The following is a 12,403-nucleotide window of genomic DNA, read 5'->3' on the forward strand; positions in this document are numbered from 1 at the left end:
GTGACCTTAGTTCACTGTTGAAGATCGTTGGAGAGAGGGCTGGTGATTTGGCTACTGATTTAATAACCTATAACCTTAGTTTACAAAAAAATTTTCTAGGGTATATGAATTTTACTCCATGAATAATCTTAGTTCTTGCGCTGATGGGGAACATAAATGGTTTGGTTACAGAAGTTTGCTCAATTAGGAGAAATTCTCTATCTGTAGGACCCTTTTGATGCTATTAAATATAAAAGTCATTCAGCAAAAGACTGCGTTCATTGTGATTCTAAAATAATAATGAACTAAGTCTAAGCATTATAGTAAACACTTTACAGGGATCTCCTTTATACAACCCTATGAAACTGTCTTTAATATAATCTCTGTTTTACAGATGAGAAAATAAAGCCTCTGGAAAGCTCAGTAACTTGCCAAGTTTCAGGTGGTGAGAAGCAGAGCTGGGACAAGCACTCACTACTATTTGACTCCAAAGCCCACGCTCTTCAACTAACTCCTAGGTGGGTTTTTTTTTTCTTTCTTTCTTTCTCTCTCTTTTTTTTTTTTTTTTTTGCTTTTTCACTCTTCAGGTCAATGTTTTCCAAACTGGTTCATTATCTCTGAGGGAGCACAGGAAAATTTCAGATGGCTAATTCTGTATGTCAGAGAGGTAGAGAGCAAAGCCCTTTCAACTCCCACATCTCAATGTCCTACCTCTGATTCTCTGAACTAAGTAATGTGCCTCCCCTCAGGGGACCCAAGACAGTAATATTAGCTGAGTGAAAAAGAATGAGTGAACTTCCAAAATGACTAACAATAAAATGTGAACTTGACAATCAACTGTATGGACCTTGTCAGTTTATGTAAACTTTGTGCAATGAATATGCAAATATCCTACATATTCTTATGCTTATATACTTCTAACAGACTTGCTTATGGTCTCCTGGGGAAATGCTCGGTTAAGCCTTTCTGCAAAAGTCACCTATGAAACTGAGAATTTCCATTGTCTCTGTCCAAAACATGGGATTAATTGAAGAAATTCTCCTTGTTTTTTGCTTGAAAGAAATTAATTCTTCCTATGGGAATCTTTTTTTAATGTCCTAAAGATATCTGAAGTTTAGCAACTTGAACCTTGCATTGTAGCTGCCTTCTGCCCCTAAGGAATATAATCTAGTCAAGCTGTTAAATTCTTGTGAACACCAATAATAGGACATTTTTATAGTGCTCAGGATATGAAGCTAAAGTATATTCGTGTGTATGTGCATTTGCTCACATTTAAAAACTAGTTAAGCATTTCAAACCTCTTTAGATTTATACAGGGTTATTTATTACAAGGCTCCTGAACTTTCTAGAGGCAGCAGTCTTCCGCTGATCTTTATCCAGCTGTTCTCCATCCTCCTACATGGCTACTTGTTTGGTTCTCTCTTTTTTCTCCCTCCCTCCCTCCCTCCCTCCCTCCCTCCCTCCCTCCCTCCCTCCCTCCCTCCCTCCCTCCCTCCCTCCCTCCCGAGCTTAGCCTTAACAGGGAAATAAGATGTCTAATGCATTTGAAAAAAACCCAGTGCTAAAATTTTCAAATAGGAGTACAATTTCAAGTCAATGCCAAAGTTAAGCGCCAGGTTTTAAAATTTTTTAAAAAAATGTTTCTCTGCTAATTAAGTTGCATGTTTTAAATCTTACACGTGTGCCAAGTTGTGAGGGACCTTGAGTGTAGAGAGAGGCTTAATTCCAGCAGCTCTTAATAGCTGAGTGTTCAGTTTTGCAACACTTACAATAGACACCATCAACAACCCATATTTTTTGAATGCCTTCTGCAGAAGTGGCAGTATGGAAAGAAGAATCAGAGAAAGTTAGAGCTGGCCTGAACGCCAATGTTACTTACCCAAGCGGTTTCCAATTTTGTTTTTTAAGGCCAAAAAACAAACACAGAAGTCTGATATGTAAATGTGAAGCCTCACGCGCTACGTAGGCAGCACGTGCACATGTGGGTGCATGTTTGATGGAGTGTGTGTGGCCTCTGGGAATCCGTCTGCTGGGAGTGGGTACATAAAAACCCCTAGGATTATAGTTTGAAAGTTCCAGGTCTTGGACCACCCTCCCATTTTTGTCGAGGGGGAACCCAAGTTCATGAAAGCTGAATTGAATTGTTCAGGGTCACATTGCTGGGAAGAGATAGAGCATGCCCGTGAACGAGATCTTCTGTGTCTCAGCACTCTGCTCGTTTTTTTTTTCCACCTGCTAAATTTATTATACATTCTTTTACTTCACACTGTCATGCATATTTTAACAAGTAAGTCCACTCTTGCCTTCCTATTAGTTTCTTAGGAAACCACACATATCAGTTTAGTTTTACTTTCTTCCCATTCTAAGGGAGGACTACATATGTGCTGTTTGTATGCTTGCCTGTTTGTTTGACTGTCTTTTTTCTGGTTTTACTGAGATATAATTGACATATAAACGGCCCCTTTTTTACTACAATGCACTGTTGTTTCATGGAATGCACAGAAATTAGCTGTGTGCTGGTGAGAAATCCAATGAGATATATGTGTAAAACTAGTTAGTGTTTATATAAGCATAAGGTTGAGTACTTTGTAAAGGCTCATGAAGTTGATCATTAAAAATATGTAGTAGCTGTCGAATTACAAGCGTGAGAAATAATTGCAAAAGATTCATATACCAATGTTGTAAAAACCAAGAAGGATTCTGCATCCACTCGGATTTCATTCATAAGGTCTCATCTTAAAGGAAACCTAAACTGGAAATTGTAGACATTGCATTACGAATTCAGTTTATGCAAAAATGGAAAATGACCAATTTCAACCAACAGACCTATGGTATTCTCAATGAATGAGAATATATGAATGAATGAACAAAAGCACATTTTACGTCTAAGGTTAAAATTGTTAAGTACTATTATTTCTAATTATTTATTATTAGCTGACCTAAAAAAATTAATCAACTGTCAGTCTCAATCATATGAATAAGAGGATTCTTCTTTACCACAACTGAGCTATGTGCCCATATTCGCTGAAACCAATGTATCTTTTCTAGCCATTTGATTTATAATTTTTTAAAAAGTTAATAGCATATTACTGCAAATCCAGAATACAAGGTATAATCAGGCGATATGGTGACTGTTTAAATAAAAAAAAAAATTTATTACAGTAAAAGACACATTGTCATTAATCCCCCTCAAAATACTCCCCTTTGCTTCAAACATGCTTATCCCATCGTTCTTGCCACTTTCTGAAGCGGTTCTGGAAGTCCTCTTTTGTGAGTGTCTTTAGTTGTACTGTCATGGCTGCCTCAATGTCCTGAATCATTTTGAGTTTGGGGAAGAGCCAGAAGTTGCACAGTGCCAGATCCGGTGAATAAGGTGGATGAGGAGATACCATATGTAATGTTTTTATTTGACAGAAACTGCTGTATACGAGAAGTGATGTGTGACATGGAGCATTGTCATGATGGAGGATGATTTATGGCACAATTTAAAACACACCTTCTCTCAACTGTAGCTCACACCTGACTGACTGCACCGAGCAAGTTGAAACTTGTCACACACTGTTACTAAGGATCAATACGCCACTTCCTGTATTGAAGATCCCTGCCTTTCCATTGGATGGCACTCGGCAGCAGCATTCCACGTATTTTATGATTACAATGGAAAGGCTCCTAGTCACACATCGCTTCTGGTGCGGCAATTTATGTCAAATAAAACATTACAGTGTGTCCTCATCCACTTTACTCACCAGATCTGGCACCGTGCAACTTCTGGCTCTTCCCAGAAGTTTTGGGACATTGTCAAAATGTTTTGGGACATTGAGGCAGCCATGACAGCGCAACTAAAAACACTAATGAAAGAGGACTTCCAGAACTGCTTTAGAACGTGGCAAGAATGATGGGATAAGTGAACTTGAAGCGAGGGGGAGTATTTTGAGGGGGATTAATGGCAATGCGTCTTTTACTTCTAAAATTTAAACATTCACCATGTTGTTTGATCACACCTCGTGTATAATTTCCTGTAGAATTTCAGTATATAATATGTATTTATAAAATAAAATAATATTATTAAGCTTCTGTAACTCCAATTTAGAGTTACTGTTACTTCATGTGATAAATATAACTCAACTTTTTTTCCCTCAGAAAATCTCTATGTAAACTATTTCTGCAACTTCTTTTCCAGCAAATATGACAGTTTCTGTCTCCATGGAACTCACTATTGGAAATCTTTTCTTATAGTATCACCATTTGGTTGGAATTTGTGTTTCCTTTGTCATAAGGAAGCATTCGTTGTGTGGATATATGGATGTTTTGGACTTGTCCTGGGTTTCTTACCAAATCAATACCTGAGGTTTGGGCAGGCTCAAATCCAGTGGGATCTGATCAGCCGAGATGGAGTGACATAGTCAGGAAGTATGGGTACTTCAGCATTCAAGAAATCAACTTGGTGGGAAGAGTAGCACAACTCTATCCTGTTTAATCCCTTTGGCTGAGGTGGTGGTGGGGGGTTCCAGGTCCTATTTCCTTAGGCAGAAGGGAATCAAGGGGTGCTAGGCTGGGAAAATCCTTCCCATGATTAAGCCAGGGCCGGAGATGTTAGGATTTTCTTACTACCTCCAGTCTAAGTCATCCTTGCAACGGACTGACCCATACCATGGAGTGTTCATTTATAGGCAATATTTGGTTTCCTTTCTGTTCTCTCTCTCTCTCTCTCTCTCTCTCTCTCCCCCCACCCCCTCTTTCTTGGTGAACAATGAGAAACTAGGCTTCACAGTTCTTCAGACCTTGGGCCATCCAGTTACCAAGACTTCGTTGAAAGTTCTGCAGGATGCTGGCAACAGCCAGGAGGTCCAAGCAGTTGTACACACGTCTTCAGGCCATTGAGAACATGCAGGTTTCAGGGCTCGTGCCTAAAGCCACAATACACCCTTTCCCACTTCCTCTGTTACCCTTGCAAAATGATGGTGAAGGTTCATTCCAGCAAAATAAATGGGTAGGGTGTGGCCTTGGGCATTTGATAGGTTCTGGGAAGCTGCCTCCTTTACCCTAACAACTTTTTCTGCTGTTGTCTCAGTATTATATTTCTATCATTAAAGATTCATCACCCCTGTGATTCTAAAACAGCATTTTGCTTTTCTTCAAATATGGAACAATCATAGTTTAACTGGATTACCACCTTTATAGGAATTACTTCATTTCTTTGATTCTAAGATGCATTTTCTCCCACATTTTAATACTTCTGAAATGTTCAATTAGCGTGTGCTATATATGCTTAATGTGAATTTCATTTTTATTTCTTGGAAAGTGATTGTTAAATTGATGATTCATTTTAAAGGGATGACATCACAGAATTAGGAGACTACCATGGCTTCTTTAGCTAATTTCTAATTTTGACTCCAAATGAACTTGTGTAACCACAAGATTATAGTGGTGATGATGGAAGAGGAGGAAATGTGAGGCGAGTTGGGGCGGATTCTAGAAATGGGAGAGAGGGATTGTGCTAGAAAAAATTTTGCTGTCTTATCTGGGATTATGCTTTTGACCTCAATTCAGCTCCTTTTAACTGGGCATTTCCCAACAACTGGAGTGGGGAAACTTGGATCTGTTTCATCATTACTATCAAGAGCCATTTGTTTATTGTCTACTGTATAAAATAACAGAGATATAAAGCACAGCCTTTGAACCTCAGGATATGTTGATTATTGGAAACAGGTTTTTGTGACTTCATTGGTATAGCAGGGTGGGGAAAGCATTCCATTCAATACTATTTTTTTTGGTAACAGCTTTATTATGATATAATTCACATACTATATAATGACCCATTTAAAGTATATAATTCAATGGATTTTAATATATTCATATTGTTGGACAAACATTACCACAATCAATTTTAGACCATTTTCATCCTCCCACAAAAAAATCCCTTATTTTTCAGCAGTGACCTCTTATACCTCCCATCTCTCCCAAATCTAGAGACCACTATTCCATTTAAATTTGTAGACCAAAAATACAGCCTGGTGGAAGGGCTACACTAGGTCAATGAACTGGGAGTTAGAAGTTTCAAGAAGATACCAATTTTGGGCATTGTGTCTTAGGAATTATTTAATTTCTTTGAGCCTGTAAAATTTTCTTCATCTGTACAATTGGCAATGACATCCACATCATAGATAATTATTTTTAATGTGGTGGTTGTGAGGATTAACTGAGATAACACACATGAAAGCGCCAGCATAGGGCATGTCACATAGTAGGTTTGGAATGTTATTTTCTTCATTCTTCTGTCTGTCTTCAAGATGGATCCCTGAGTTCAGTTGCTGAAGAATCACTGGTCCTTTTCCCCCCTTTAAATGAAAACTGAGTCCTTTGTAGGTACCAGCTGAGTGTTTCCTCTCAGAAATCACCTTTTTTGGAAATGGTTAAAGCCCAGTAGTTGCACTGATGATATGAAACAGAGGGTCTGATTTCCATTTTCTTGGAAAAGAAAATAAAAGCCACATCATCTCCTTTATTTAGATAATGGGAAGTTATCAGCCTAACCTCTCAAAATTTTTACCAGCTTTGTGGTTTTCCGAGGGACACAGAGTCCAAGGAAGCAAAGTGCTCAATCAGCAAGGGTGATGGATGTGTGACAGAAACCATGATGCTCTCATTGCCCCCACGTGAACTGCTGTGCAGCGTAAGGAAAAAGAGGTGAGAGTCATTGGACTCCAAAAATCAATCCCATTGTCTTTTGGCTCTAGAAAATCCCACTGAGCAGTGCCAAGACTGTTCTTGGAAAATCTCAGAGGTCTGGCTTGTTTTTGTTTGCCCATCCTTGAAGAGTATGCAGGTAAGGGGTGTTTCTGTACTAATGCGACAGATGGTGAAATTGAAGTGGAGGGTAATTTCCATGGTCTCAGGCCCTGAAATCTTCCATGGAGAACATTTATGATGATCTCATGATTCTAAACCCTCTACTCCTGTTCCTGCCAGAATCAGGATGCCCTTGAGAGCTTTTGGCTCTCCCTATGTCTCTACTGACTTCTGCCAATACCAGCTCCAGGTTATTCAACTGAGAACAATTTAGTCAAAAATGAATTGGTCAACATAACTAGTTAGTGAAAGAATAAATGAGAACATAAAAAGTGTTCTTCAGACAAACTCCAAAGGCTTGATAATTTTGGTCCATGATTATGGTTGCTTTGCACCCTTTATCTTTAAGGATTTTTTGCCATTAAAAATGTGCTTCTCATTTTTCCCCCTATATATTCACTATTCAAATTCATTTCCAGCCCATTATTCCTATTCTTTGGTAATTGTTGAAATGGAAAGTTGGAACAATAGGATTTAGTTGAAACCTTCAAAATATCCAACAATTCACAGTGAGATAAAATAAACACACACGTTCAAATAGTATATATGGTGTAATCCAAAATTTATAGAGTAAGAAAAATGTATAGAAAAATATTTGGGCAAGTACACATCAAGGGCTGAATAGAGTGTGTTGGGCAGATAGAATTATTTTGCTTATTTGTATTTTATTAATCCATTCAACAAAATTTTATTGAGCTAGATGTCAGCCATATTCTCTCTGTTGGGGATATAGCAATAAAGGAAAAAGACAAGAAAAAATTGCCGCCATGAAGGTACACACTAGTGGGAGAAGGAATAGACAGCAGAATTAAGGAAAATATAGGTTAGACAATGACAAGAACTACAGAGAAAAATAAAGCCAGGGAAGTGGGATAGAGTGTTGGAAGGGGTTCCAATTTTAAATAAGATCATCAAGGAGGTCTGACTGTCAAGGTAACTAGAGCAAAGACCTAAAGGAGGTGAAGGTGTGAGTCAGGTGGATACCTGGGGAAAAAGCATGCTGGCAGAAGGAATAGCAAGTGCAAAAGGACTGCCAGGGGAGCGTGTGGTGTCGTGTGTGTGTGTGTGTGTGTGTGTGTGTGTGTGTGTGATTAGGCAAGGAGGCCAGAGTGACCAGTGCAGAGTCAGCCATGGGGAAGAGCAGGAGAGGGCGAGTCAAAGAGGTGATGGGAGAGCCAGCTCATGTGGAGCCTTCCAGGCCTTTGTGAAGACTTAGGCTTTTACTCTGAGTTTAAAGGAAAACTACCAAGGGGTTCTGAGCAGTGCCGTGACCTAATCTGACTTACGAGTATGTTTTAAATGCATCTCTGTGACTGCCCTTGGGAGAATCATCTGTAGTTGGGACAGTGGTGGAAGCAGGTGACCACTGATGAGAGGTGATGGAGGCTTGGATCAAGGTGATTGCAGTGGAAGTGGTGAAAAGTGGTTGAATTATTTATATACTTTGAAATTAGAGTCTATAGGATTTGCTTATATACATAGGATATAGGGCATGAGATAGAGAGGAGTCAGGAACGCATCCAAATTTTTTGGCCTGGGTGAATGGAAGGATGGAACTGCGTTAGTTGCGCTGGGGCAGTCTGCAGGAAGGCGGAGTTTAGGAGGCAAGATCAAGAGCTCAGTTTTGGACGTTTTAACTTTGATCTGCTTGTTAGTCATCCAAGATATTTCTCTAATAAGAATGCATTGTTTTTGAAATTTTGCAAAAACAATAAATGACATTTTAAAAGACATTCTATTATGAGACTAGGTTGTTCCAATGACTCCTGCACAGTTGGCCTAAATTGGTCAGTGGACTAAGTTTTTGTGGCCAAATTGTTTTTTAGTCAAACCGTCTGGACCTGGGGTATGTAGGGGGCAACACTGGGTACCTACGAAGTACACTTCCTCGTAGGACCATCTTATTGAGAAGAACTTGAAAGCAGACTCAGTATTGCTTCGCTATCTTTGGCTTTCAGGGCTACTGACTCAACTGACTTTCTAGATGCTTGTTTTCACCCCCTAATCTCCTATTCCCATAAACCCTGCCTGACTTCTTGGACCTTTGACTCTTCCACCAGCTACTCTGATTTTAGATACTTACCTGAAGTGTCCGGGCTCTGCAGCACCTCGACTCTTAGTTTTTCCTGTCCCCTGATGGTCCCTACCTACTCACACTTGTCCTGTGACCACTATGCTCTCATAAATCAATTCACACTACATTTCCTTAACACCTATTTTGTGCAAAGTCCTGTACTAAGCATTCTGGGGACAATAAAGAAGTTTTGATGTGGCACTGACAATCTAGGAGGTTCCAAAGTGGTGGAGGAGGTGATAAAAGTATATATAATGAGGTGGTGATTTATGGACCTGGAAGGGCACCTGGGGCTCTGGTTTTTGTAGTAATGACCTATGTGGTCCTACCAGCTCTGCTCCATCATTGTTTCTCAGAGGATTTTTTGTACTTTTCAGTATTTAGCCTTTGTTCCCCCCCTCCCTGATTATAAATGAATATATTTATTGTAGAAAACATGGGAAAAACAGAAACACATGAAGAAAAAAAACTACTCACAGTCTTATCATCCAGAGATAGAATGTGACCATTAATGTTGGAGTGTTTTTCTTCTTTTTCTTTAACAAAATGTTTCACCGTTGGTGTTTTCGTACATCAGTACTATCCTTTGGAAGAATTTCTGTTCCAGAGCTGAATGGAACTGATGTCTCACCATTTATCGACTGGCCCGCTAATATTGAGTCTTTGCTGTTTGCGTAGCTAGGTTCCTCCTTGCTTGGGCTACCGAGGCTTGGTATGGAGGCTGTCCTAGGACACCTGTGAAATATACTGTCGTAGAGTCTCATGGAAATGGGATGTGCCCATATGGAATGCACTTGGGTGAGGGGGTGCAGCCACTTGGGGCATGAATAGCAGCACGTAATCCATGCCCTTCCCCAAGCTTGCACATACATGTGCATAGTACACGCCATGTCTGAAAAATCCAAGAGGGGCTTTGTTCTGTATTTGAAAAGCTGCTCATAATTGGTAGACAAAGGCACTTTGAAATGAGATGATTTTATCTAATGTATCTTTTTATGATAAACATCAGGTATTTGTCAAGGTATCCATTAAATAGAAATGACACAGGACCCTTCTTTCAAAACGTAGAGAAGGATCAAAGCAAGATGGAAGAAAGTGGCCTAATGGCTCCTCTAATAACATCGATGAGTGTCCCTACTTCAGTGAGATTCTTCCAGGAGAGTGGGCTTAGGAGCAGAGAAAAGAAATAGAAAAAAATTAGAAAGATAATATTATTATTGTTTTAGAATATGAAGAAAAGAAATAGAAAAAAATTAGAAAGATAATATTATTATCGTTTTAGAATATGAAGAAAAGAAATAGAAAAAAATTAGAAAGATAATATTATTATCGTTTTAGAATATGAAGAAAAGAAATAGAAAAAAATTAGAAAGATAATATTATTATCGTTTTAGAATATGAAAACCAGTAATTCTTTCCAAGGCTGGCATGTGAAACTCGCCCTTCCCTTTTGGCTCTTCCAGCCACAGATGAGTATTGCCTTGCCAATTATAACATTCTTGAGGTGTTTTCCTTTTCTTCACGTGATGTTGGTTGTGATCCCATGCTTGACCTTATTTATAAATTACTTTCTGGCATTGTAGTAAATTCTAGGAAAACCAGTAAAACCACAAGTGTGCAGTTAAATCCTTCTGTTTTTTTTTTTTTTTTTTTTTTTTTCCTTCTTCTCCCTCTATTTGTTTTTTGTTTCTGGGTTTTAGTTGTTTTTTCCTGTGGGAAAGACAAGAAAGTGAAAAAGAAAATGTTTTCAGGAGTGAATGAGTGGAGTAGAGTACGTTTCTAATCTCCATTTTTCTTTAGTCTTTTCACCGATGTGAATTTGTTCTCCCATTTGCTTAAGGCTCTTTGATTACCTTCCTTGATAGGAATCGTAAAGAAATTAATCATGTGGATCTAGGTTGGATGGAAAGGAATTGATGGACTATCTTTTTCTTTTGACAAGAAAAGCTAAAGCTGATAATCAGTACTTCTTTAAATATACCCCAACCAGGAAGCCAAGTAGAGACCACTAACATAACCATGTATTAGAGGAAGCATTGGGATGACATGAAGTTGTCAGAGAGACTTAACCTTTTTGAAAGTGCACTTTCAGGCTTTTCTCTGAAAGACTCTCGGGAATTTTGGAGGAAGTCGTTGTAGAACAGCACCTCCCCAAGTGAGTTCTACAGAATGTTAGCGTGAAGTGGACATATGTTATTTGTGCCTGCCTGGAAGCCATTTTTTTCTGCTGATAGCAATGCCCTGATTGGCCTTTGAGGAGCTACTGCTCCCCACTATTGGTCCACGTGTTTGGGTGTGACTGAGTCCGAAGGTGGGCACAAGGGCCAGGACGGTTCAGTTAGCACATTCCGTCTCACCTGTCTCAGGAATTGATGCAGGGATGACCATATGACCGAAGACAGTCCAGTGAAATTCATCCTGGGCCCCTTTTGGGAGAAGCTCCTTTTTAATTGGGTTGCTGAAAAGAGAGGATGCAAGCTCAGTGCTGGTGATCCTATTTCTGCCCTAAGGAAAGAGTCTGCTTGAATGAGGCCAACACAAAGAAATGTGGAGCCCAGAAATGGGGATAGAGCATGTCACTATGACATTGTCCAAGACCCTGAGTCCTGTCAGGCCAAAAACCAGCCTATCCCTAGACTTAAATAGATTAATTTTTCTGTTTTTGCCAGTTTGTGTTGGGCTTCTTTCACTTGCCACCAAAAGAGTTTCTGCTAATTGAGAAAAATATTATGTGAAGACTGATCTGTCATCACACATATGTGGGAAACCCTGGGTGTATTAGTTTGGGTCCTCTCAGAAGTAGACCCCACAAGTAGTTTATTTGGGAGGAAAGGAGTGGGGAAGTAGGACAGTGAAGGGAAGCCATCTAATAAATGGTAGCTTATCAAGGCAACAACCACGGTGGATGCCTAGAATGTAATCCCACAGGAGAGAATATAAAGCACATGTCTCAGAGTTATCCCACCCCAGCAGCAAGGGAGCTGCGACAGTTACCCTTCAACTGCTGTCCGTTATTGGTTGAGGGCTGGCCTTGGTTGAGTGTGCTATTTGCCTGGTACTTTTAGGCCTGCTCTGCAAGTAGGCAGAATAGCCTTTTGAGGAGGGGGGAGGGGAAGAGAGGAAATGAGAGAGATTGAGAGATTATGAATATGAATCAGATGAAGAGGTGCAGATACTGACAGTTGGCAGTCTGTAGGACTCAAGGGATCTAGGCTAAACAAAACAAAGGTTTTCTTTTTATTCCAGGACTTCTTAGAGTTTTTAATATGCTAATACACTAGTAGAAAAGAATATCCCAAAGTGAGGTTATAGTATGCCATGTTTTCCAATATTATTTTACCGTAGCACCTTTCTTTGTGGATTGTCTTTGGAACTTGCTATCTACAGCATGTGCTTTGGGGAATGCTGTCTCTGAATAGCCTAGATTTAAGGCATAACCTAGTTATAAAAACTTGCAGGACTCAATAACATCCACCTCACAAATCTGAAAGAATCGATGAG

At 39.5% G+C, this 12,403-nt stretch overlaps 1 long non-coding RNA gene across 1 annotated transcript in view; it reads left to right on the top strand.

Moving 5' to 3' along the window:
- The first annotated feature begins 370 nt into the window (after window positions 1–370).
- LOC109451629 (uncharacterized) overlaps window positions 371–12,403 on the top strand; it is a 450,797-nt gene continuing 438,764 nt past the window's right edge. The window contains exon 1 of the long non-coding RNA XR_012489526.2: window positions 371–497. This is a non-coding gene — a long non-coding RNA (uncharacterized LOC109451629). The remainder of the gene's footprint in view (window positions 498–12,403) is intronic.

This window comes from Rhinolophus sinicus, chromosome 5, assembly GCF_057876585.1.
Source record: "Rhinolophus sinicus isolate RSI-liver-muscle chromosome 5, RSI-T2T, whole genome shotgun sequence".
Taxonomy (NCBI): domain Eukaryota; kingdom Metazoa; phylum Chordata; class Mammalia; order Chiroptera; family Rhinolophidae; genus Rhinolophus; species Rhinolophus sinicus.